This window comes from Castor canadensis, chromosome 6 (genome assembly GCF_047511655.1).
Source record: "Castor canadensis chromosome 6, mCasCan1.hap1v2, whole genome shotgun sequence".
Lineage (NCBI taxonomy): Eukaryota > Metazoa > Chordata > Mammalia > Rodentia > Castoridae > Castor > Castor canadensis.
The window spans coordinates 169986953-170011073 of record NC_133391.1 but is presented as its reverse complement, the minus strand read 5'-3'; the positions used below and the strand labels follow the sequence as shown (position 1 = coordinate 170011073).

Here is a 24121-nt window from a genome sequence, read left to right as displayed (position 1 = left end):
AACCCTTAACTTTAAGCCATCTCAAACTCTGTGAATAACGGGCCAGTCCCCTTTGCTGAATACTCCTGGTAAGTGCTCAGAGGCTTAAACCTTAGCAACAAACAAGTTAATGAAATAAAATAAGAAAGTGAAAGAAAAATGAAGCAAAACTATACACACACACAGATGGCTTGTCCTGGAGCTCATCAGAAGCATGTCATGGGTCTATGTATAAAACCCCATGGTCTAGGAACTAGAGAAAAGGTTAGTTCAAGAAGAATTAATTCAGAAGGTAACACACATGCACAGGAAAGCAATGCGAGTCAACTCCCTGTATAGCTATCCTTATCTCAACCAGCAAAAACACTTGTTCCTTCCTATTATTGCTTATACTCTCTCTTCAACAAAATTAGAGATAAGGGCAAAATAGTTTCTGCCTGATAGCAAGGGGGTAGGGGGGGAGAGGGAAGGGGTGGGGGTTGGGGGGAGAGGAAAGAAATGACCCAATCATTGTATGCACATATGAATAAAAGAAAAAATAAATTTAAAAAAAAACTGATGGTCTTTACATACCAGTTCTACTACACATCATCTCTAGAAGGAGCACATGTGAGTTCTGTGCTCATTTTCCCATCTATGAAATCTAAAGCTGTCATGTGCTCCTGAACTACGGTATTTTCATTAGCTGCCTGGCATGAAATTAAACTAAACAGAATACTCCAATGATTTTTTTCTAATCTAAGTCATGAAGTCAAAGCGGTTGAAAATAGCATTCTCTACTATATATATAAGATATTTCAGTCAACAGGCAACACCTTCTTGGTTTTAAGCAATATTTAAAGTCCAGTTTTCAAAATGGCCAGGACAACATTTCTGTTTTCTGGAGACACCTTAATCCATCCTCAGTAAACTGGATAATTCAGAAGCAGAGCCTGTGGGATTCTGCTGGAAAGTCAAAAGCCCGTTTATGCTACCTTGTCCTCTCTCCCTCTCTTCCTTGCTCTCTCTCTCAAATACAAGGGAAAAATAGAGTCTGAATTATAGCTTTGGTGCCAACAACCTTCTTACACAAGCAATAAATCTTTTTGCCAAGACTAACCCACTTATGGACTTAGTAACGCAGATCAACTCTCTAATGGTGTTTCACCAGATTCCTTATTTAATAGAGCTATTTGTAAACACGTATCTGCATTGAGTGACTAGAAGGATCCACTGGTAAAGGACCATTTACAGATGATTTCCTCTCTGCAGGTACAGAAACCATGATTACACTAACTTCTCATAACTATTTCTTGAGATAACAGAAATAGAGTAGTGACTAATGAATGAGTAAACACTAAGACATTCCAGATGGATCATCTCAGGTGACCCCCAAAAGTGAACTTATGTAAAGAAGATAGTGTGTTATGCCCATAAACCAACAAGTGATGAGTCATTATGCCATCTCTGAATAGGTACTAGATTCCAGAAAAGATTATCCAGCCACCCAAAGAAAGGGCAAATATAAGGTAACCAGCTCCCCAGAACATGATCTCTCACCCACTTTAATGAGGAGTGATGCGGTTTGGAAGCAACTTCTAGAGTTACAGAATGTTAAGCAAGATAGCCATTATTATATCCCACCATGAAACAACAGGCCCAAGCAACCAACTCCTGGAATGTTCTAAGAGACTGTGTTTGTACATGTCAGGAAACAAAACAGGGTGTGCAAAACACCGTGCTTGTTACAGCATTTCTGTCCTTTCTGAGAATATGAAAAACACACAGAAATGGCTTCATGAAACACAGACTACAGAGACCTAAAAGTCCACAGGAATCCCATTCTTTGGACCATCCAGACACTCTTATAAAAACTGTGCCTAACATCCACTTGCCATGAATTCTGTCTAACTCGGGAATTTCCAAACATTCCACTCATCAGGCAACACCTTTCTTGGCTTTAAGCAATATTTAAAGTTCAGTTTTCAGAAGGTCCAGGACAGCATTTCCATTGGCCTAAGCCACCTTAATTCATCCTCAATGAATGGAATGACTCAGATTCTGAAAAGGCAAAGTGATGACAAGGCTAGACAGATGTTAAACAGAACTGAGTCAAATACAAAAGGAAAACCTTGACCAAGTAACTGTAGCTCTGTGAGATGCCATGTCTCTGTGAATAAAATTAAGATGCTTTACCAACCTTACTAGATGGTTAGAAGGAGAGAATGTTCAAAGGATACCCAGGGTACACAGCTTACTGTCAACAATTATGAATTCGTTTCCATGCTCCTTTAAAGACAGGAGCTCAAACATGCTTGATTCTTTTCTATATCAATTACAACTCCTTACTATTAAATCAGCCACATGGAATATGGCCACAGTCAGCAAGCTCAGCCATGTAAGTCTTAAATGTGTATAGGAAAGGCCAGACAGAGACAGGCCAGCAGAGGTTAGCAAAATTCGTGAATATCAGGACCACTTTTTACCAACAAAGGAATAAAAGGACTTTTGGCTTCCTGGTCAGAAGCTATGATGCTATTACATGTCTTCTGCCTTATATGACAAGAGAAATAAGAAAGAACTTGAAGAAATAAACAGAACATGGTTAGAGTCACACAACCAAATTAGTTCTGTCTCAAAGCACTGTGCATCCATAAGAGGAGTATTTGTCCAAATGTAAATATTTTCCTAATGACAACTGCTTACTCACTGCTAAGTAAGGCAAAAGCATCAATATTAATTTATAGCATGTTAAATAAAGACAACACAGTCCTTTCCAAGATTGGCTAGTGGGAATAGTCTCATAAAGATCCAATCCTAGATTCATTTCAAAATAAATACAAAAATTAAAGAAAAAAAAGGTAGAATTATTTTCTCAAACATGAAACACATGTTTGTAATCAAACATGTCCATAATCAAATTCGGTGAAACTTGATGTAATTCTGCTTTGGCAAAAAAAAAAAAAAAGAAGAAAAAGCACACTAATTTTTCTCTTTATTGAAAAGAATTGTGGTTATCAAGGAAATAATTTTGGTGTATACTGATAACAAGTACCAAATTGATGCATAAGCTATTAATTGGATATGTAAACTATGTATATCACTACATTACATTTTTAAAATAAGTTAAAGTAATTTTGCAAAGTGTTGGGTCATTTCTCCCCCCTACCCCCACCCCCTCCCTTACCACCCACTCCCCTCCTCCCTCTCCCCCCCCTCAATACCCAGCAGAAACTATTTTGCCCTTATTTCTAATTTTGTTGTAGAGAGAGTATAAGCAATAATAGGAAGGAACAAGGGGTTTTGCTGGTTGAGATAAGGATAGCTATACAGGGCATTGACTCACATTGATTTCCTGTGCGTGGGTGTTACCTTCTAGGTTAATTCTTTTTGATCTAACCTTTTCTCTGGTACCTGTTCCCCTTTTCCTATTGGCCTCAGTTGCTTTTAAGGTATCTGCTTTAGTTCCTCTGCGTTAAGGGCAACAAATGCTAACTAATTTTTTAGGTGTCTTACCTATCCTCACCCCTCCCTTGTGTGCTCTCGCATTTATCATGTGCTCAAAGTCCAATCCCATTGTTGTGTTTGCCCTTGATCTAATGTCCACATATGAGGTAGAACATATGATTTTTGGTCTTTTGGGCCAGGCTAACCTCACTCAGAATGATGTTCTCCAATTCCATCCATTTACCAGTGAATGATAACATTTCTTTCTTCTTCATGGCTGCATAGAATTCCATTGTGTATAAATACCACATTTTCTTAATCCACTCGTCAGTGGTGGGGCATCTTGGATGTTTCCATAACTTGGCTATTGTGAATAGTGCCGGAATAAACATGGGTGTGCAGGTGCCTCTGGAGTAACCTGTGTCACAGTCTTTTGGGTATATCCCCAAGAGTGGTATTGCTGGATCAAATGGTAGATCAATGTTTAGCTTTTTAAGTAGCCTCCAAATTTTTTTCCAGAGTGGTTGTACTAGTTTACATTCCCACCAGCAGTGTAAGAGGGTTCTTTTTTCCCTGCATCCTCGCCAACACCTGTTAATGACCCAAGCCTTGTATGCACATATGAATAATAAAAAAATAAATAAATAAAATAAAGTGAAGGGGAATAAAGAATGTCTCAGACGAACAAAACACCAGCGAGCACCAGTAGCCAGCACTGGCTCTGGCAGACATGTTAAAGGAAGATCTCTGTAAAGGAGAATGTGGAGGGGTGAATTCAAGTGTGACACATTTGATACATTATAAGAACTTTTGTAAATGCCACAATGTACCCCCACCCGACACAACAACAACAAAAAAGAAAAAATTCTTTGGTGAGAAGGATACTCAGATCTATGTAAGGAAAGGAATGGTTTTGGAGAAGGAATAAATGAAGTAAAATTAACATTAAAAAAAAAGTGTTAAGAAGCTTACCATCAAAGGGAGAAGAAACATAATGGTTGACTTGTAAGAACTGGTAAAATTCATGTTGAAAATCACAACATATGAGTAGGGTGAATATGTAAATTGGCAATGTTTGGGTAAGAAAAGCATACAGAAAAGATGTTCAGAGAAGTTAGTCAAGTACAACTAGTAATGTTGACAGGTGATGTCATGGAATATTAAAATGGAAAGGAAGAGTTCTAGAACAAGGAAAATATTCTATCAAATTTATCATAGAACTAATGCCATAACCAGAGTTTCCTAACATCTGCACGACTGCGATTTTTGTTTGGGGGCTGTCCTTTGCCTTTGAAGATACTTAAGCATAGTGCTTGCTTCCACTCATGAGGTGTCCATAGCACACGACGACAGTTCTAATAATCAAAATGATATTTCCAGACCTTAACAAATATCTACAGTGTGTGAGGGAACAAAATTGGCTTCCTTCCTGCTGAGAACCACTGTTGAATACAAAGTTACAATTCAAAAATAAGAAGAAAGACATTGCAAGTAGACGAAACATAAAAGGGAATATTCTGACCCCATTTTGCACAGTTCACTTTTCTTCTCTACTTACTATGCTAATATGATCTCATAGAAAATACTGCATATCCTAAACAAAACTGTATCCTGAATCACAACAACACACGATTTCACACAATGAAACATGGGTGCCACGGACCAGTTAGAGACTGGGAACCAGATAAATGTGCTTCTGTTACCACAGTGACAAGAAGTGCAGTTTGGTAAGTGAAATGAAGACTATAGATCTTTACAAAGGAAATCTCCATCTGACCCATTTTAAAAATCTGAACAGCTGCTTTTGATTCTCTTTGCATATGGCCACAGAATTACTGATCAAGCACTTACCTGTAGAAGAGAGGATATGGCCTTCACAAGGGTCAGTGATGAGAAACAGAGGGGTCACTAGTGAAGAATAAAGGGAAAGACAGCTTCAGTTCCCATTTCCTACATCTTCTCTGCTAAGCCACTTAAGTGACACAGCATCCGGCCACATGATTGCTAACTCTGGATGGAAAATACCCTGTATATCAGTCACTTGAGGAAAGAGGATGGGAGTCTTCAGTCTCGCATCCCCCTGGCTCGCCCTCCCACCCACACCTGTGAAGGGACTATCACCAGCATGTGGAGGAGGCTTCTCAGTGGCCACTTTGTCATTGGTTTGCCGGATGACTTTGAGTCCCTCATATCTTAAACTTCTCCATGACTAAGTTTTTACCTGTAGAAAAGCATACTTCTCTCCCTGAAAAGAATTGGGAGATCACTGAGTGTACCTGGCCACAGAGCACCACTAGGCATTAGATGGGAACAGTGTCATTACCAAGATGGCGCCTTTTCAGCTACCCAATCCCAAACCTCCAGGTAGAAAAAAAATGTCAGAAAACTCTATGGTTTTCAAAAGTAAGACACCTATTATTCTCTGTTTTCAAATTAGGATTAAATATGCTACTCTGTCCTTTTTAGGGTTTTTTTTTTTTTTCTTCACACAGGCACCATATAATTCTACTACAAAATGTTGCATATCTTCCTATTAAAATGCCTGTAAAAATGGCTGGAAAAGAAATATCCCTTTTAGTTTTAGTTTTACCATGAGAATTTCTCTTTTTAGAAACTGTAAATTAAAAGTTAATGCCAGAAGTTTTTTTATCCAGAATCTTTATTATTATTAAATAAAAGTGGGTAAATAACATATAAGCATACACCTATCACTATGATAATTAAAAGAAACCATATGACCTTTGTGGGTCTATCTATTAAGAAAGCAAAAATTAATAGTAACAATAATATACTCAGATTTTATTTTTTTGAAAAGTAATATAACTAATAAATTTTCTTTTGTGCTGCACAGGAACTAAGATACAAGTGCTTCCTTTATTTGCCTTTGCAAAGCATTTTGTAATGTGTTCCCAGGGCCACTGTACTGCCTGATTTCCCTGGGCATTCAGCAGTCAATCTCCCCAGGATCGAAATTTTCATTTCATTTGTCTGTAATCTTACAAAGGATCCAGCCTACCCTTTTTGCAGATTATAAATAAGTTAATAAAACAATCTACAAGTAAAGAAAAAAGACATACAAGATGCCTGAATTTCCACTACAGAGTGTTCTCTACCAACTCACTAGATTTATTCTTGAGTTATAGCAAATGACAATTTCCATCTGGACTTTTTTTCATAAAGGCATTTCTCATTTCATCCTGTGATAATTTGAAAAACTATGTACACTGTGAAACCATAAATAAAATAGCTTACAGCGCTACTCCAAAAATTACTCTCAACCTCCATGCATACTAAGCCAGTTATTTCAGCTCCAGTAAAAGAAATAGGGTCAGATGGCAGCTCAGTGGAAAAGCAGAAAGCAAATGACATGCCTTTAGCATGTTCTCTGCTGTTCTGCAGATTATCATGAGGGGCTCAAGGTTTAATAACTCTTCTTAATTGGACAACATTGCTCAGCCATGGTGCTAACACAGACAAAATGTGGCATGTTTTTGTGTAAGTACTCTATACTTCGTACTATGGTTGTCCTCTGCATTCAGCCACTGCAAGGGTAATACATTCAGCCCCTATCCTAGTAACTTTGAGATATCTGAAATAGAAGCAAAAGCAGGTCCCTAGCTTCACACCTGAGATTCACACAGTACCTTACAGCATAGGCTGAGTGCTTCTCTCACGTCACCCATAGACTAACAGTCACATAACAGCTCTACCACAACCCACTCACCGACAAGAAGATGGTTCAACCCCAGTCCAATGAATTAAACGGCATTGGTGAGTTACCAAAAGCAAGGGATGGAAGAAGGAGGGAAGAAAAATTCACATTAAGCAAGCTGGTGATTAGAAAATATCACCACTTATAAATTACATGAAGACAAACTGAGTATAGCTAAGGCCAAAAAATATTGTGACAATCAGTACAAGAACTTTCATTAAATCCATGAAAGCGTTCCATGAAATGAAAGATTCTGTCTCCTCTAAGAGATATCCCAGTAAACAATGGGCAGAAAACCAACACTGCGAGAATTTCAAGTGCCCGTATCCTTCACCCCTGCCTTCTTCTGCTTGTTCTAATTAAGCAAATAAAACTACTTCTATGAAAACAAAATATAAACCTGCCACTTCCTAGATTATCCTACCCTTCCTTGCAAGGCTACACACAAAGATCCTTGGAATGGCTACGTTGATTAACATAATATTCTTCAGAATTTCAGATCAGGAGATACATACAAATAAAACAGTATGAATTGCTTTTACTGTGATTCCTTTACTTTATATTCCTTTATATTATTTTTTCTACACCAAACAGTCCCCATTTTTATTACTTTCTCCTAGAAAGAGACCACATTTCCATAGCAAAACACTCCTATTTCCATCCATCACCAGTCTCTGGTGTCTCTCCTCCACCATTTCAGATAACCCACTTCATGAAATGCATGCAGAATGACTGTTGGCTAGAGGTGAAGCAAAATCTGCAATCCCAGCAATGGGATTCAAGATCACATGACCTGGTTTTGGGCTCTTAGAAATTGAGAGTGAAGGAGACTTTGGGAACTTTGGACGGGTCTCCAAGGAAATGGGAAATAAGTTTCCAGTGTCAGGACAGTGAGCAAAAACTTTTTGAAATTGTCAGAGGATGTTCTGGAGAAGTAGGAAGGGAATTACTTAGACATGTATTACCTATGATGGAAAACTCAAAAGTCAACACTAGATATATATGAGGTTAACTGGCCATAAGGAAGTTAGGATGAGAACAATAAGAAGGAAATACAGATTCTTCAGACTTAGGCAAGATTTTCAGTGCTTTAGCAAAATTGTGCAGGGCGGAGCAAGGACTCACATGGAGGCTGGAATCCACTGACATACAGGAGCAAAGCCTTCTGGTACACTACCCTGGGAATTCATAAGAGAAGGCACGTAGCTCTTAAAATAGTTTGAAATGGGAAGAGTGTTAAGGCCTGCAAGTGTATGTGGCTGAAGTGGGCAGAAGAGGACAGGATAGAAGACAGGATGAGAATGAATGCTTGAAGTCACTGCACAAATTGCAAAAATTAAATTACTATGTATGTTTATCCTCCTGAGTGTCCACAGTGACAGGACACGGAGGACAAAGGACAGCAGATATTATTTCACAGTGTTTCATTACATAGGGAAACACAAGACCTCCATAGCTGAAGAAAAGTCAGATTTCACAGCAATAATACTAATAATAACAGTTCCATGTTTCTGAAATTTTCCTGTATTCTGAGATTCCCCAGCAGCCTAGCATTCACAAAGTTTATCTCTTCTCTTTTTAAGTGAATTCCACTGAATGTAAGTATATAGCAAAGTAGGTGTGTAAAACCTCCATAAGATCAACAAAACTCATCAGAAAATTTGAGAAAGTTCCCTAAGCTCTTTTTAACCCAGAGGATCTGATCTATCTTCTTATCTACTGTCTTTCTTGCTTAAAAGGGTGAGAGCTAAAAGAATACCCAAATCTTTCGTCACTGTGAAATGAAAATTTATTACGTAATTAGTTTAGGAAGACGCATATTAAATGCTTAAATAGACACTATTGTAATCATCATATTTCACTTTAATAATACTTGAGACTTGAAAGGATACCACTGAACAAAACTAATTTTATTTCCAATAAATGAACCATAAGATATGGAAAACTACTAGGCTGCATTTGAGATCTAGCAATTCAACTATATGTAAGAAAAAAATTGCTTTCATCTGTGATGACAGTTTTTCTCTGGCTCTTTATCCTGATGCCTATTCAATTCAGTTTCACTAAATGAACATAAAATGAAAGGGGTGTCCATTTGATTAGATTTGATGACAGAGATCTATATTCAGTGCTCTAACTATCAGGGATTCTGCATAAATATTACCAGATGGAAGTATATCCGTTTTCAAATGTTTAGGAGACACTGGCTGGATTGATGATTCTGCTTTCTGCCAATCACAACATTTAAACACTGGCAATGTTCTTCAGCAGAAATCTCACAAATACAAGAAGCTCATCCAAAACCTTAGCAAAACCTATCAGATCTACAAATTAAGAAAAAAAAAAATCAACCATAGGTATCACACAACCAAGAGACAAAAAAAAGCATTTGCTGTTTTCCCCAGTATCGCAGTTTGGGCTTTGGAGTCAGCAGACAGGGCAAGGAATTCCCACATCATGAGTCTCCCTTGAGAAAATGAGGAAACTCCTGTATTTCAGCTGTACCTACTAGACGGGACCCAGAGTCCTCTACCCCATGTGACTGACGGAAATGACACGTGAAAAGCTGGGTGGATGGGGTATGCAAGAAGCACATATGCTATAAATATTACACCTTTTATAGAAGCTGCTCTACAAATGCTACACCATTTCATGGATAGCACAAAGTTTTTGTGTGACCCACTAACTCCCAAAGTTCAGTCTACTGATACAAAGGAAAAGAAAGATCTGACCACCATGAGACAGGTTGGATAGACATTCAACTCAAATTAATCAAAGAGTTGTATGTATCAAATGATAAGACACCTCTTATCAAAAATTTCTGCCAGAGACAGCATTTTTAAGCAAAGTTCAATGTCAGGCAGTAAGAAAGCTTTGGCCAATATAGAAGCTTTGTGCAATCCTCAGCAATTCAACTGCTCAGCAACTGAGGCTCCTCAGTTGGAAGAAAGAGTTCTCCTACCTAATAAAGCAACTGTGCTCACCAAACACAGACATGTGTAAGATGTGTTGGACTTCAAAGATGTAAAATGAATAGCCAGAGGAATGACAGGAGTCCAACACTTTGTCAAATACCAGAGGACAAATAGTTGAAAATTTGTACTCTCCTTTAATTGTTGCTTTTATAATTTTCTTTCCTCTACCTTTTTTTTCCTTTCAGCTGGCAAAGCGTCAAAAGGCAATAAAAAGGAAAAGTATTTCCAGATGGTTAGTCTAGGCAAATTGAGTGGAATTTTCCTTTAAATAAAACAGAAAATATATGCAATAGAAGACCTGCTGAACACCTATCAAGGCAAAATGATGACTGCCTGCATATCATAACTCACTCACTCCCTTATCGCCTCGCTGTGTTTCAAAGAGTTTCCCAAGGTCACAGAATGTTCTGCAGTGTTAACACTGGCACCAGGTCTCTGATTTAGCTAGAAGATTCAGACTGTGAAAATCTCCATTGTTGGGCACCTTTGCTCTTTGGGACATAGTTGAAACCACTGAGGAGGAAATAAAAAAAGTGTCCTTTCAAAGGCAGCTTGAACAGATACCTTAAAAGCAACTGAGGCCAATAGGAAAAGGGGACCAGGAACTACAGAAAAGGTTAGATCAAAAAGAATTAACCCAGAAGGTAACACACACGCACAGGAAATCAATGTGAGTCAATGCCCTGTATAGCTATCCTTATCTCAACCAGCAAAAACCCTGGTTCCTTCCTATTATTGCTTATACTCTCTCTTCAACAAAATTAGAGATAAGGGCAAAATAGTTTCTGCTGGGTATTGAGGGGGTGGGGGGGAGAGGGAGGGGGCAGAGTGGGTGGTAAGAGAGGGGGTGGGGGCAGGGGGGACAAATGACCCAAGCATTGTATGCACATATGAATAATGAAAATTATAAAAAAATACAAACAAAGGCAGCTTGAAGTTGCACTTACTCAACTCAATAAATGCCATGGGTTTCAGAAGTAACATCAAAAAGCCCTTTTGCGCTATTGTTTCAACTACACACTTTGCATTCCATCTCATGCTTTGGGAAAGACATTAGGAAAAATAAGGGAGGCAAGTGAAATGAAGTTAGTGGGCTATCAGGTCATAAATTTACTTTACAAGCTGTTCTAGAGATGCTCTCTAATCTGTCCAATTTTATTAAGGGACTGGATTTCACTTGTTCCTCTCATTCTGAAACCTATTAGTACATAAATGAGAGGAAAGTGTTGGGAATGGGGGGGCTCAGAAAGACAGAGGTTAGTGGGGGCAGTGCACACTCCAGACTAACATCTTTCTTTTTTTTATTAGCATATATTAACAGTACAAAGGGGTTTCATTGTGCCATTTCCACACATGCATCCAGTGTACTTTGATCAAAGTCATCCTCTCCATTGCTCTTTCTTGCCCCACTCCATTTTCTGGTGGTCCTGGGTTTCAACTCAGGGCCCTGAGTTTGCTTGACAGGAATTCTACCCTTGAGCCATGTCCCCATAATTTTTGGTTTTCATTTATTTTGCAGGTAGATTCTTACATATTTTGCTTGGAGATGGCCTCACAGTAGTGTACCTAAATCTGCCCTGCTTAGTTAGAATTACAAATGTGCACCACCACACCCAACTTGCTTTTGAGATGAGGCTAACATTTTGCCTGGGCTCTACTCAAACAGTAATCCTCCTAATCTCTACCTACCAATTTGCTGGGATTGCAGGCATGAGGCAGGCTGCCTACCCTGCACCTCCAATACACTTTTTAAATCAATTTTAACAGGTTTCATTATTCTCTTCTCATACATACACATAAAGTACTTGGTACGTAATCACCCCCCCCCATCTCCCTGTTCTTTTACATCTTCCTTTAATTGGCTCCCCTCCACAAACAGATCTCATTTGACACTCATGTCATTTTTTTTTGGTCTAGATTCCTTGTGTAAAAGAGAATATGTGATGTTTGTTTTTCTCAGTTTGGCTTATTTCACTTACCATGATGATCTCCAGCTCCATCCATTTACCTGCAAACAATATGACTTCATGTTCTTTATGGTTGAATAACACCCCATTGTGTTTATCCATTCATCAGCTGATGGGCAGCTCAGCTTATTTCATAGCTTGGCTATTGTGAATAGTGCTGCAATAAACAGGGGTGTGCAGGCATCTATATTGTATGAAGACTTAAACTCCTTTGGGTCTTGCCCAGGGGTAATATAGCAGGATCATATGGTATTTTTAGTTTTTTGAGTAACCTCCATACTGATTTCCATAGTGGCTACACAATTTTTAGTCACACCAAAAGGATCTAAGTGTCCTTTGCCCTATATCCTTGCTAATCCTTTTCTGACCACTGACAACTATAGAGGGACCTCAAAGTTATCACTCAGCAACAGGCAGGCCACACACTTCCCAGAAGAGAGCTCCAGGGGAGATGAGGCTCCAAAGAAGGGAGAGCTGGGACCCACTTCTGTCACTTCAACCACAGCGCTCTGATCCGTGCCCTGCGTGCAAGCTATCCAGGTAGGGACAAGAATACTGCCAAAGGCAACATCAGAATTGCAGTACGTCAAGTCCGAGACCTAGCCTTCACAGATTTATGGCTATTCAAGTACACTCGATGTCTTCATGGCTTATATTTCCACATACTTTTAATTTAGTAAGGTACATTTAGACTAGTAGTTCAAAACAAGAGGTGATTTTACAACCTTTCCCCAGGAATATTTCACAATGCCTGGCGACAATCTTGGCTGTCACACCTGGGGCTGCTACCAGTTTCTAGTGAGTACAGGAATGCTGATGGAGAAAGTATAATGCACAGAAAACCCACCCCCCAAGAGATGATCTAATCCAAAATGTCAATATTGCAAGATTAGAAACTCTACACTAAAAAAGAGCAATTTAAATAGCATTATGCCCTACATGGAGAAAAAGAATTAGTAATACCAGAATCTCTTAGCACTGAAACTTTTCATAGCTAGTAAAATAAGAAGCCTGATACAGTCACTGAACAGCTTTCTAACCATCTTTATATCCTATAATATACTTTCTTTATTCTGCTCTGAACAAAATAAGAGGGGCAATTTATAGCAAGCATTTGAATCCTCTACTGTATTATTTTAAGATTCTGCTGCTTTTACATTTTACCCATAAGTTTCACTAGAATAAATATAAAATGGTGGATATAGCTCTTGGGCAATTATTTTTCAAAGAGTATCTTTAACATTATATGTCATAACTTGTAATTAAATGTGATCCCACTGGATTTTATATGCAGAACAGACTTACCATTTCTACTTAGTCACATCATCTACTTTGCTAATACGTTTTTACAAAATTCTTACATAAACCTACATTTTTCGGCCTTAAATAGATCCCAGTTTGTGCATCTTTCACCTACCCACATTATTTGATTGGAAATGGACTAGTTTCCAGTTATTCCCTAGCTCAACCTGCAATTTGCAAAGACGGAACCAACCATTACTTCTGGTAGTTTGCAAAACTACAGGGAACAAGAATGATAAAGAAGTTTCACTTCACCTGATTCCCATACTTTCTTTTCTCTAAAGACACTTTCCCCTTCACGTCTGTGCTTTGCCTTGTCTTTATCACCACAGATCTTGGGGTTTGCACATCCCTTGCCTATCAGCCATTCTGTCTGACAATTTCACAATAACACTTATTAGATCCCTCTTGTCACAGTAAGTGACAAATTACCATAGATTGAATGATGAAACAACAAATTCATTTCTTACAATTCTGGAACATGGAATGTCTAAATTCAAGACAGAGGCAGGTTCCTGCCGGTGAGGACCCACTCCTGGTTTGAGGATGACCATCTTCAACTTGTGTTCTCCAATGGTAAAGGGCAAAAAGGAAAAGCATGTAGAAAGTTCCCAGAGACAACTGTCAGTGCTAAGAAGGGCTTAGACAAGAAAGGAGCGCTGTGAGCATTTAGGACAAAGGGAAGACAAACAGAGCATGTCTTGGTCAGGGTGTGTGCCTCAGTTCAGAAGGAAGGTCAGAGGCAGAGGAAATGTGTCCAGTCATGTTCAACAGTCATGCTCAGTAAGGGAAAACTATTTCTAACCTCAGGTTCCGAGAGGACAAGTCGAGGACAATCACTGTATGCTGACTACTCAGCTATAGCATCTCATAAGTGCAGATTTTCAACATGCACACACAGAGAGTGCTCTGTCACAGTGCAATCACACCGGTACCCTAAGGAATCATGGAAGACCTTGGCAAGTGCTCACAGCAGAGACAGAATAGGAGGTTTTGCCTTTTTTCCAGAGCCCTGAATGCTTACACAGTGCACAGAGGATTTAATAATTTTATGAATAACACCTGAATTACTTCTGTTTATTCATCTACAAAGCATTTCAATTTTTTCTCAGGAATCAGTGTATGACAAGATATGGTAAAGATCAACTAAATTAACACATAACTGGCAAAGACTGTTCAGGTAAAAGAAGGGCAAACTAAGAACAACTGTAGTTTGTCCATGATGTCACAGAGACAAAAGTTATGCCTGGAGTGGACATTCATTAATATGCATCCCAAAAGCCCTGTTGGTGCATCTGCAGCCCAACCACCAGCTTTAGCATCTGCTCTATTGGGTACCTGGTGGCAATTTTGGTTCCAGGAACACCTCAAATCATGTAAGGGTCCTTTTTGTAGGGCCAACCCAGAGTCCTCCCTTGTATTACTTTCTGGGACATGTTCACATGTAGTGCTTCACCATGAGCCATGAGCAAATCACAGGAGAATCTCAAAAACTATGCCAGAAAATCTACAAAAACTTGGGAACCTCCACTTTGTAACTGATAGCAGTAGCACCTGCCAACAAAGGAGTGCTGGGGGCTGTGTTATATTCAATCTTTCTGTTTACAACACCCTTGAGTAAAAAGTTAGGCATTCACCATTACAATTTACCTTAATTATAGTATTTGTCACCACCATAATGCACAAGAGAGTTCTAATAGCTGTACTCACAGAAGAAGAAAATATGACACAGGAAGCATTCCTGACTTGTCTAGGGTTGCTCCTGTGCTGGAGAGAAGGGGACTATTTAATATCTTATATCAAATACCAAAGACCATGCCTAAGGGGTTCTAATCCCCCACTGGTGACTGCTGGTCTGCGAAGGAACTTTCAAGGGAGAATGAGTGTTGTTAGAAATATAATTCGTGATGTAAGGCACAACAGTTAGGGGCTGGAGGAGAATCCAAATCCCTTGTAGAAGTATTTCAAGCCCTTGAAAGGAACAGAAAGGCTCTCTGATAACTTCAGTTGTAACAGGCTTCTGCTCTGTCCAAACAACAAGGTTAGAAACCATGGCCCCGGGTTTCCCAATCTTCATGCATTTGCAGGCTCACAACCTATTTCACAGTCATTTCTTTCAACTTATTTCTCCCCCTACCCATGAGACCAGTGTTTCAGTTTAGTGAACACCCTTCTACATCTTTATCCAAGTTCAAGTAATCACATATAAACATGGCTTATAGACTTGGGGAATGACATCTTTGAGCACTATAAAATAGGATCTACCTTTCACATAATATGATGAAAATCTCCCCAAGTGAGGAGTGGTTTAAAATAATCTTTAAGTGGTTACATCACACGTGAGACATTCTTAAAATCTCCTTGATATAAATCTATAATTTCTTGATATGCATTTTATGCATGTGGTAGATTGGGTGGGTGGAAGGAAGAAGTACTGAAAACAATGCTCTATAAACTTCAATGTAGGCTAATTCCCTTACACATGTGTACTGGTGTTTATAGTTTTCTGATCAATATTCTCTCACATGCTACATACCAGTATTTTTATTTGTATAATCTACATGCCCAATATTATTTTACTCCCAGGTGGGAGAGTCTATACATTTGAATAAGGCTGGTCAAACTTCCAAAACTAAGCAATTCAAATAACCACCAGTTATGGGTGGGTCACTATGGTAACATTCTTCCCAGCAGTCAATGCATCCTTTCTTTTAGGGGAGAGGGGAGGTTGTTGGAAGAATATCTCATTTGTTTTGTCCAAACAGTGGGGAACAAACCATGATTTCATCAACTTATTGGACATCAGAGTTTACTCTTACGTGAATTTTCTATTCCTATCTATTCCCATTAATTTATGAGCTCTTTGACATTTTAATCACTTGTATATTAGAAATATTAATATTATGTCTACCATATACATTAAAAATATGACCTCTATCTGATGCCCACTGGATTTGTGAAACTATTAACTTTTTCTGTAGTATTCTTTTTGTTGTTGTCGCTGTTGTTAGTGACAATGAAATCACATTCTAACTTCTAGGATGCCAAAAATGTGGGAGAATCAACCAAAAAAAATTTTTTTCCCATTCTGCAACTGCTAAAACTAAAGATTTTTAAAGCTCCAATGCAACATAAACTTGGAAAAAAATCTAGTACAAATAAAAGGACATGCAGAAGAATGAATGCTTCACACTAGCCCCAATGCTGTCTCAGCCCTCCCTAGCTCATAGCTGTTCTCATCCTTTGATGTAGGTGTTATTGATGTGTTGCTCTCTTTAATCCTTCAATCTGCGCAAACCATTTGGATTAGGAGTTTTCAGTTACAAACACGTCTCTGTGCTCTCTACAGGATGAATTCTTTGACCAGAACATAAAAATAGACCCTGTATGGTATTTTTAACTCAGAAATTATCTCCAGCCTCAGGAGAGTCAGGAATCTTGAAAAAGGAGCATATATACTAGAGTATATATATTTGACTGTAGCCAAATATAAGAACTGATATTTTTCTTTAAAAATGTTATGTGGCTCTCTCCACTTTAGAGGTCACTAACTTAAAGGCTAATGATGGGATGTAATCTACCAGACAACCAGCCTCTTACATTTTCATTACATTATTCAGCACTGCCATCTCCCAGGATTTTGCAAGTGATAAACTCTGAGGCTTTCAGTTAGGTGGAAAAAGAAATGCATTTATCATTTTATTTGATCCGCCTCAGTATCTTTCTGCGTTGTTACTGTTGCTATTTTTATCTTGTTCAATTTTTATCAAACTATTATTGGTATTAACAGTGAAGAAGCTGTTCTAAGGAGTACCTAATCCAAAGATAGTAGAATAAAATTAATCTTGGAAAGTATAACTAGATTCCCCTTTTCCCTCCCTGACCCATTCTGGAGCATGAATCAACTGTAAAGTCATAGTACAAAGCTGTAGCACTGGTGATTCATTGTCTGGGTCTCACAGACAGCATGCAAGCTATTACTCACAACCCTGGTCAGGTGTGGCAGCCTGCATCTTTATCTTGTACTGCCCTCAGTGAACTTCACATCTTTCACTTAAGAACGCATTATCTGAGATCTAAGTAGAGGCAGTGAAGAAAAAACATATACTTTGGAAATGCAGGTGGAACACCACTCATCTGCTTTCATCCTGAGGTGACTCTCAATGTGTAAAAAGAACAAGAACTTTTAAAATGAGATCTCTCAGATTACTTATAAACTATGTTCTGTAGTGGCATTTAACAACAAAATGTTCCTCTGAACAAAATAACATTCCTTCACCATCCATTTTATTCCTCAGTTCGTCTATCATTTTTTCATCTATTTGATTAATTCTTTTTAGCTGACACAGAGTAATTATACACATTATGGGTTACTGTGCTAAAATTCAATTTATGCATGCAATGTATAATGATCAAATCAGAATGATCAGTATTTTCATCTTCTCACACATTTATCATTTTAGTATGTATCTAGAGTCTCAAACTCCTCTTTTCTTGTTCTTTAGAAAATATGTAAGTCTGTAAACATGAATCCCCCTGCATGCAGTAGAACACTAGAAGGTGTTGCTGCTACCTAACAGTATTTTGGAATGTTATCTGACCTCTCCTTATCTCCTTTCCCCCTACCTTCCCTAGCTTGTAATCGCTATTCTACTCTCTTTTTCTGGATCGAGTTTCTTGGATTCTACACGTGAATGAGAACCGTGTTTGTATTTCTGAGCTTGGCTTATTTAATTTAACACAATGCCTTATGCGTCACAAATTTTGTCACAAATAACAGGTTTTTATTCTCTTGATAGCTGAATAATGTGACTTTTATTTTACACCACAGTTTCTTAATACATCCATCTGCCACTGGACACCTCAAATGATTCCATATCTTGGCAATTAAAAACAGTGTTGCAATAAACATGATCTACAGGTATCTTTTTGATAAACTGATCACATTTCTATTGGCTACAAATTAAGAGTGGGATTGCTGCATGATATGTTGGTTCTATTTTTAGTTGTTTGAAGAACAAACATTCTAGACTCCCTAGTGGCTGTTCAAATTTACATTCCCACTAACAGGATATAGACCTCATTTTTCTCCATATCCTCACCAGCACTTATTATTTTTGCTCCCATGACAATGCTATTTGACTGGGGTAAGATGGCACCTTATTACAACTTTAAGATATTATTAGGGGTGTTGAGCATTTTTCATATACCTCTTTGCCATCTACATACCATTTTTTAAGAAATTTCTATTCAGATCATTTGCCCATTTTTAAATCAGATTGTTTGATTTTTGTTGCTGTTGTTGTGTTTTATGAGTCCCTTATATATTCTGAATATTAATCTTTTGTCAAATGAATACTTTGCAAGTATTTTATCTTATTCTCTAGGTGTTTCTCCATGTTGTCAACTGTTTCCTTTGCTGTGCAAAAGCCTCTTGCTTTGATATAATCTCATTTGTCTATTTTTCCTTCAGTTGTCTTTACTTTTGGGGTCTTATCCAAAATAAATCATTGCCTACACCAATATCCACTATTGATTTTCTTCTAGTAGTTTCACCATTTCATATCTTGCATTTAGTTCTTTATTTTTGTAAATAGTGAGAAATAGGGTCTAGTTTCATGTTTCTGCATATCAGCACCATTTGTGAAAGAGACTATATTGATCACTGTACCTTACAAATTACGTTCAGCCCTTCCCTAATGTCCTTATTGTGGATTCTGGAAGTTGCCATCCCATTATTCCTCAACATACAGCCCAATCCCTGGTTCATGGTAAAATAGATCTGCCTCGGGGAAACTCAGTGGACAGCACCACACCTTCTTTTCACTAACTAGGAGAAACGTGAGCCTACAAATTTACATTAATGGGATAAATGCATTTCTGTTTGATAGAAAATCAAAGTTCTATGCTGCTGATAAAACTCTGGCAACACAGCTTCCCAGGATTGATATTCTTATAAAAGGTGTTAACAATGCAACTGGCGTTAACTGAAGTCCTTGCGAAGAGTCAAACATCAAGTAGCTCTCTGGCCTGCATTCTAGAGACATCATGTCTCAGCCTCTGGTACATCTCATCACAAATCTTCATAAAAATTCATAAGTATGCATGCTTCCAGAGTGATTCTGAGAACATACCCATACTGACATCAATAATCAGCAGGCCTCTCAAACACTGAAATTTCAGCACACCAACATCCCTTGAAAAAACATGATTATTACAATTAAAAGGGCGGTGCACCATGAGGAAACAGTAGGGCAAATTTTTAATGTCAGAGAGTAGCAATCTGATAACAAGGAAAACTAGAAATATCATGAAATCTCATGTCTTAGCATGCCCAGTACCTTCCCAAGACTCGATTGGGATGAGTCTGCTTTTGAGAACAACAGGAGCATGAACTGCTGATTAGAGAAAAAAGCAAAATAAATGCTGAAAGGAACTCACATCAATACTTCATTGTAAGAGTCTGACCTTATTCTCTGTAACCAGAATGGCATTTCATAACAGTGGAGAATTTTGTTGCTAAGATGTTGAATGAAATCTCTCAAGAGAAGAATTACCTTTGGGAATTTTCTGTCACTCTTAAGATCACTTCTGATGTATCAGAGCACTACTTTGTCAAATAAAATATTCCAGCAGATGCCAGTACCCTAATCAATTGTAGATGCCTACAGTTCTGTGTAAGGTCCCTTGTCCTCTCTACAGTCTCTCCTAGGTGAGGGAAACTGCTCCCCACATATCTATCTCTAGTGTCCATCCTTCCCCAATTGCCCAGACTCAAACTGCCTAGTGTCTCTACCTGAATGAGAAATGAAAGATTCAAACCAAAAACTACCATGGGCCCTAGGAGAATCTTTATTTTTTCCTTCTAAAATCTCTACCTTTCCTAGGCTTCTCTGTCTGACTCAGCAAATGGTCCACCATGTATTAATTGAAGTCAATTTACCACACCCACAATGCCCAATCCATCAGAGTACCAAAAATTTCAAAGCCACAGACTTCCCTCCATCTCCAACAACACTATTATCATGCCTTTCTCAGTCACCTGCAATAGCCCTCTAACTGGTCTGCCTGCTTCCCCTCTTGCTACTCTGAAATACATTCTCCCAACAATGACCATGAAAACTGAAATAACAAACTGAATGTGTCAGCTAACCCTGAAAAGATCCCACTACTGCTTCTCTTAAGAATTCTCAAATCCCAAAGTAAACATGAAAACTTTCATGTCCTGGCTTACAAAGCCCACCACCCTCTAACTCTTCTTCCCTCTTTCATGTCAATTCAAGCCATTGCCTCCTTCACAAGCTGATCCAGAGTTGCCTCCTATTCACCATCATGCAAGACCATGTGAATTCTTTGCTCATACTTACTAAGGTAAGATGCTTTACCTATTTATTGTGAATGTAATTATTGTTTATGGTCTAATCCTGCCAAAAATATATGCTCTGTGAGAGAGTAGAGCCTGTGAGTACTGTTTACTAGTAGATCCCCTTTGCCTAAAGCACTCTCACTTACATTGTGTGCTCAAACATCTGATTAGAGAGGGAGGAGAACGCAGATTATTTCTTATTGTGAATTTTCAAGAGAAGTAGTTAGTGGTTTAACCAGTAATAGAAACATGATTTTGAATCAGACATTAATTGGGATGCCTGTTCGTTCTTGGTGACTCCCCATATCCAGGAAGAGATGGGTCAGAGGCACCATTTGTTTACACAGATGTTTGTCTGTGAGGGATTTTGTTTGACATAAACCACCAATCTTGAGTTTTCCGCAAGAAAATTACACAGTAAGGGTGAGTTCCAGCCCTCAAAATATTTGCTAACTCAATGAAATGAAACCAAGATTCTATTTGTAGAAGTCTATATCTGGTTCATTTTGCAATAATATTTAAAATAAATGGACTTTAATAGCTTGTAATTTTCCCATAATATTCTCCCAATGGAGTTCTCTTGGAGGGGGGTGTCTTTGAAAACTTAAAAGATTAGTGAAGTTTAATAATATCTACTGGGCTCAGCTGTCCAGGTAACCTGGGAGTGTCTCTGGTTCATTCATCTATAAATTGGGGATAAAATATTAAGATTAGCTCAGTATGGCTGTTGAGAAAATGAATCTATATATGTGTGTGTATTTGACTATATCAACTCTATAATACATACATACATATATATATATATATATATATATATATACAAGTATGTATGTATTTTCAACTGTGTCACCTATCCTAGTGACCAGAACATGCTCCCTGTGTGTGTTACCTATCAGTGCTGCTCTGGGTCATGAGTACTCAGATCCATGTTACAGAAAATATAATTTCAGAGTTCTGAGCTTGGCTTATCCCATGGTGAAAGTCATGCCATGCTGTGCTACTGTTACATTTATAAGATGCACTCCTTGGAGATGTACTGATGGTGTTCTACTGTGACACTGACAGTAGTCCAAGCACTTAATTTAGGAAATATTAAGTGCTAGGAATGTTACTTTTGGTGTATGCATATTTTATACCTCACCTTCTGCAAACTTCAGAGACAAGCTGGGTATTTTGTACATGCCCATAATCCCAGCAACTGGGAGGCTGAGGGAGAAGGGTTGCCGACTGGACTACACAAAACCTCAGACAATCACACACGCTTTTCTGTCTTTGATGTGAATGTGGATGGTGGTCATTTGTGCTGGGAAACAGAAAAGAGTATTTGGAAAAGCAGTAAAGAGAATGGCCCCAGCTGGACAATATGAAGAAAGTCTATAATGTCTACAGAAAATCTAATTATTTAATTATTATTATAAAATCATGTGACAAACATCTTAACTCAGATGTAGCACAAACAGAAGGAACACAATCCACCACACTCTGTTGACAATTAGAGAAGCTGTACTTTACAAGGTTTCATTCTGAATCACTTCATGAAATAACATACACACACACAAAGAGTATATGTCAGAGTGACGAATGTTGAAAGTTGAACTTCAGATCTTGCAGTCTGAGGAAGAAGGAATACATGTATACACCAAATGCTACAATGAATATAACTTTAAATTCCCACTGCATGAATTTGCAATGAGGTCAGTGACACGAGGTACAACTTAATCCATCTGGTCTTGGACTAAGATGAGAAAGTTCCATGGAGGAGGAGACATGTGACTAATAGTTAGAGAGCAAGCAAATATTGGGGAAAATGTCCCAAAGTGTTGTACCCAAGATAACAGCTGTGTGACCAAGTGGAAAATAGGGCTTTACCCACCCTGCTTGGAAAATCTCAAAAGATTTGCCTATCATTTATTTGTAACTTTATCAATCCATCCACTAAACAAATAATTATGGCCAACCTATTATGTCTTAGGTAGTTACTTCTCTACACCTAGGGATGGAGCAGTGAGCAATCAAAATATGAAAAAAGTCCTGCTGCAGAGGCACTTACACTGGAGGGAGAGCAGAATATATCTAATCTGTCAGATATGGCTAAGTGCTTTGAGAAAAAATAATAAAGCAGAGAAGGAAAATGCAAAATATTACAGGGGTTCAATATTAATTGCTTTCTCAGGAATGTCCTCTGAGAAGCTGTGTAAATGTGAACCAGGAGAAGTAATCCTCAGGGATATACAGGCACTGAGCGCTACAACTACAGGAAGGAATCAATGTAGTTGATTCCACACTGGAGATAGATAAACTGGTTCCAATGTAGTTGGTGGCAGTGATTGGGAAAAAAGATGAGGAGGATGAAGAAGGAGCAGGTGCCTTACATAGCCTGTAAGGATGCTGGCCTTCCATCTGAATAAGAAGGAAGCTACTGGGTGATTCTGAGCAGTCACTCTTGTCACTGGGAGGCACAAAGGCAGAGGCAAGGAGAGCAAAAGATGACTAAGTCACTGAGACCAATTTGCTGGGAGCTTAGACTAGGGAGGCAGCAGGGAGGGTGCAGAGAAGTGGCAAGATTTAGGATACAGCCTAAAAAAATAGGAAACAAGATTTGTTGGTGGCTTAGATGTGGTATGATACAGAAAAAGAAGAACCAAGTTTATCCCAACTGTGTGGTTCTTAGCAACTGGAGAAAATGGACTTGCCTTTGATGAAATGGGGGGCTCTACAGAGGACAGAAGGATAGATGTTAAATACTCTGTTGATTAAGCAAGCATCAATTGCCAGTTTTAGCAACAGGGCAGGAATCAGTGACCTTGATCAAGGTGTGCAGAGTGCAGAGTGATGACAATGGGCTCCCTGGAAGTAAAGAGACAGGAATTGAGGACAGCACACACAGGGAAGTGTGTTTAAGGAGCTTTTTTTTAACAAAGAAAAAGAGAGAAGTAGGTTGTAGATATATGGGAAATTAGGATTCACAGGTCAATTTTTTCTTAGGATGGAGGATGTCTCCATTCTCACTAGACCAATACCACACAGAGGGAAAAACGAAAACTGTTGACACAGGAAGTGAAGGAAAGTAGTGCTTAAGAACTACAAGAGCAAAGATACAGATACAGCTTGACCAGGCTTGGGTCATAGGCCCCAGACAGAATTAATCAGTGTGGTCACCAGACCGAGGTGACTCATCTTCACACCATGCCTGTATCAAGGAAATGTCTTGCAATGGAAGGGGAAGAAACAGTTCTCAACAGATATGGAGCCTCAGGGCTGTGAGTAGGGAAGTCACCCCAACGGATGCATTTAAAAAGAAAATCTGAGCCATGGCAAAGGCCTTAGAGGTTATTGCTCAACACTGGAATACAAGAGCCGTTCACTATTCCTGGACACAGTTATATGAAAATAC

At 38.6% G+C, this 24121-nt stretch overlaps 1 protein-coding gene across 10 annotated transcripts in view; it reads right to left on the bottom strand.

Annotated features, from left to right (window-relative positions):
• Sema5a (semaphorin 5A) overlaps positions 1-24121 on the bottom strand; it is a 435987-nt gene that overhangs the window by 304663 nt on the left and 107203 nt on the right. For 3 of the 10 annotated variants that reach the window (XM_074077743.1, XM_074077746.1, XM_074077744.1), the window contains exon 3: positions 5257-5313. The exons of the other annotated variants lie outside the window; for them this stretch is intronic. The gene's annotated coding sequence lies outside the window, so the exon portion shown is untranslated. The remainder of the gene's footprint in view (positions 1-5256; positions 5314-24121) is intronic. 10 annotated transcript variants of the gene reach the window in all.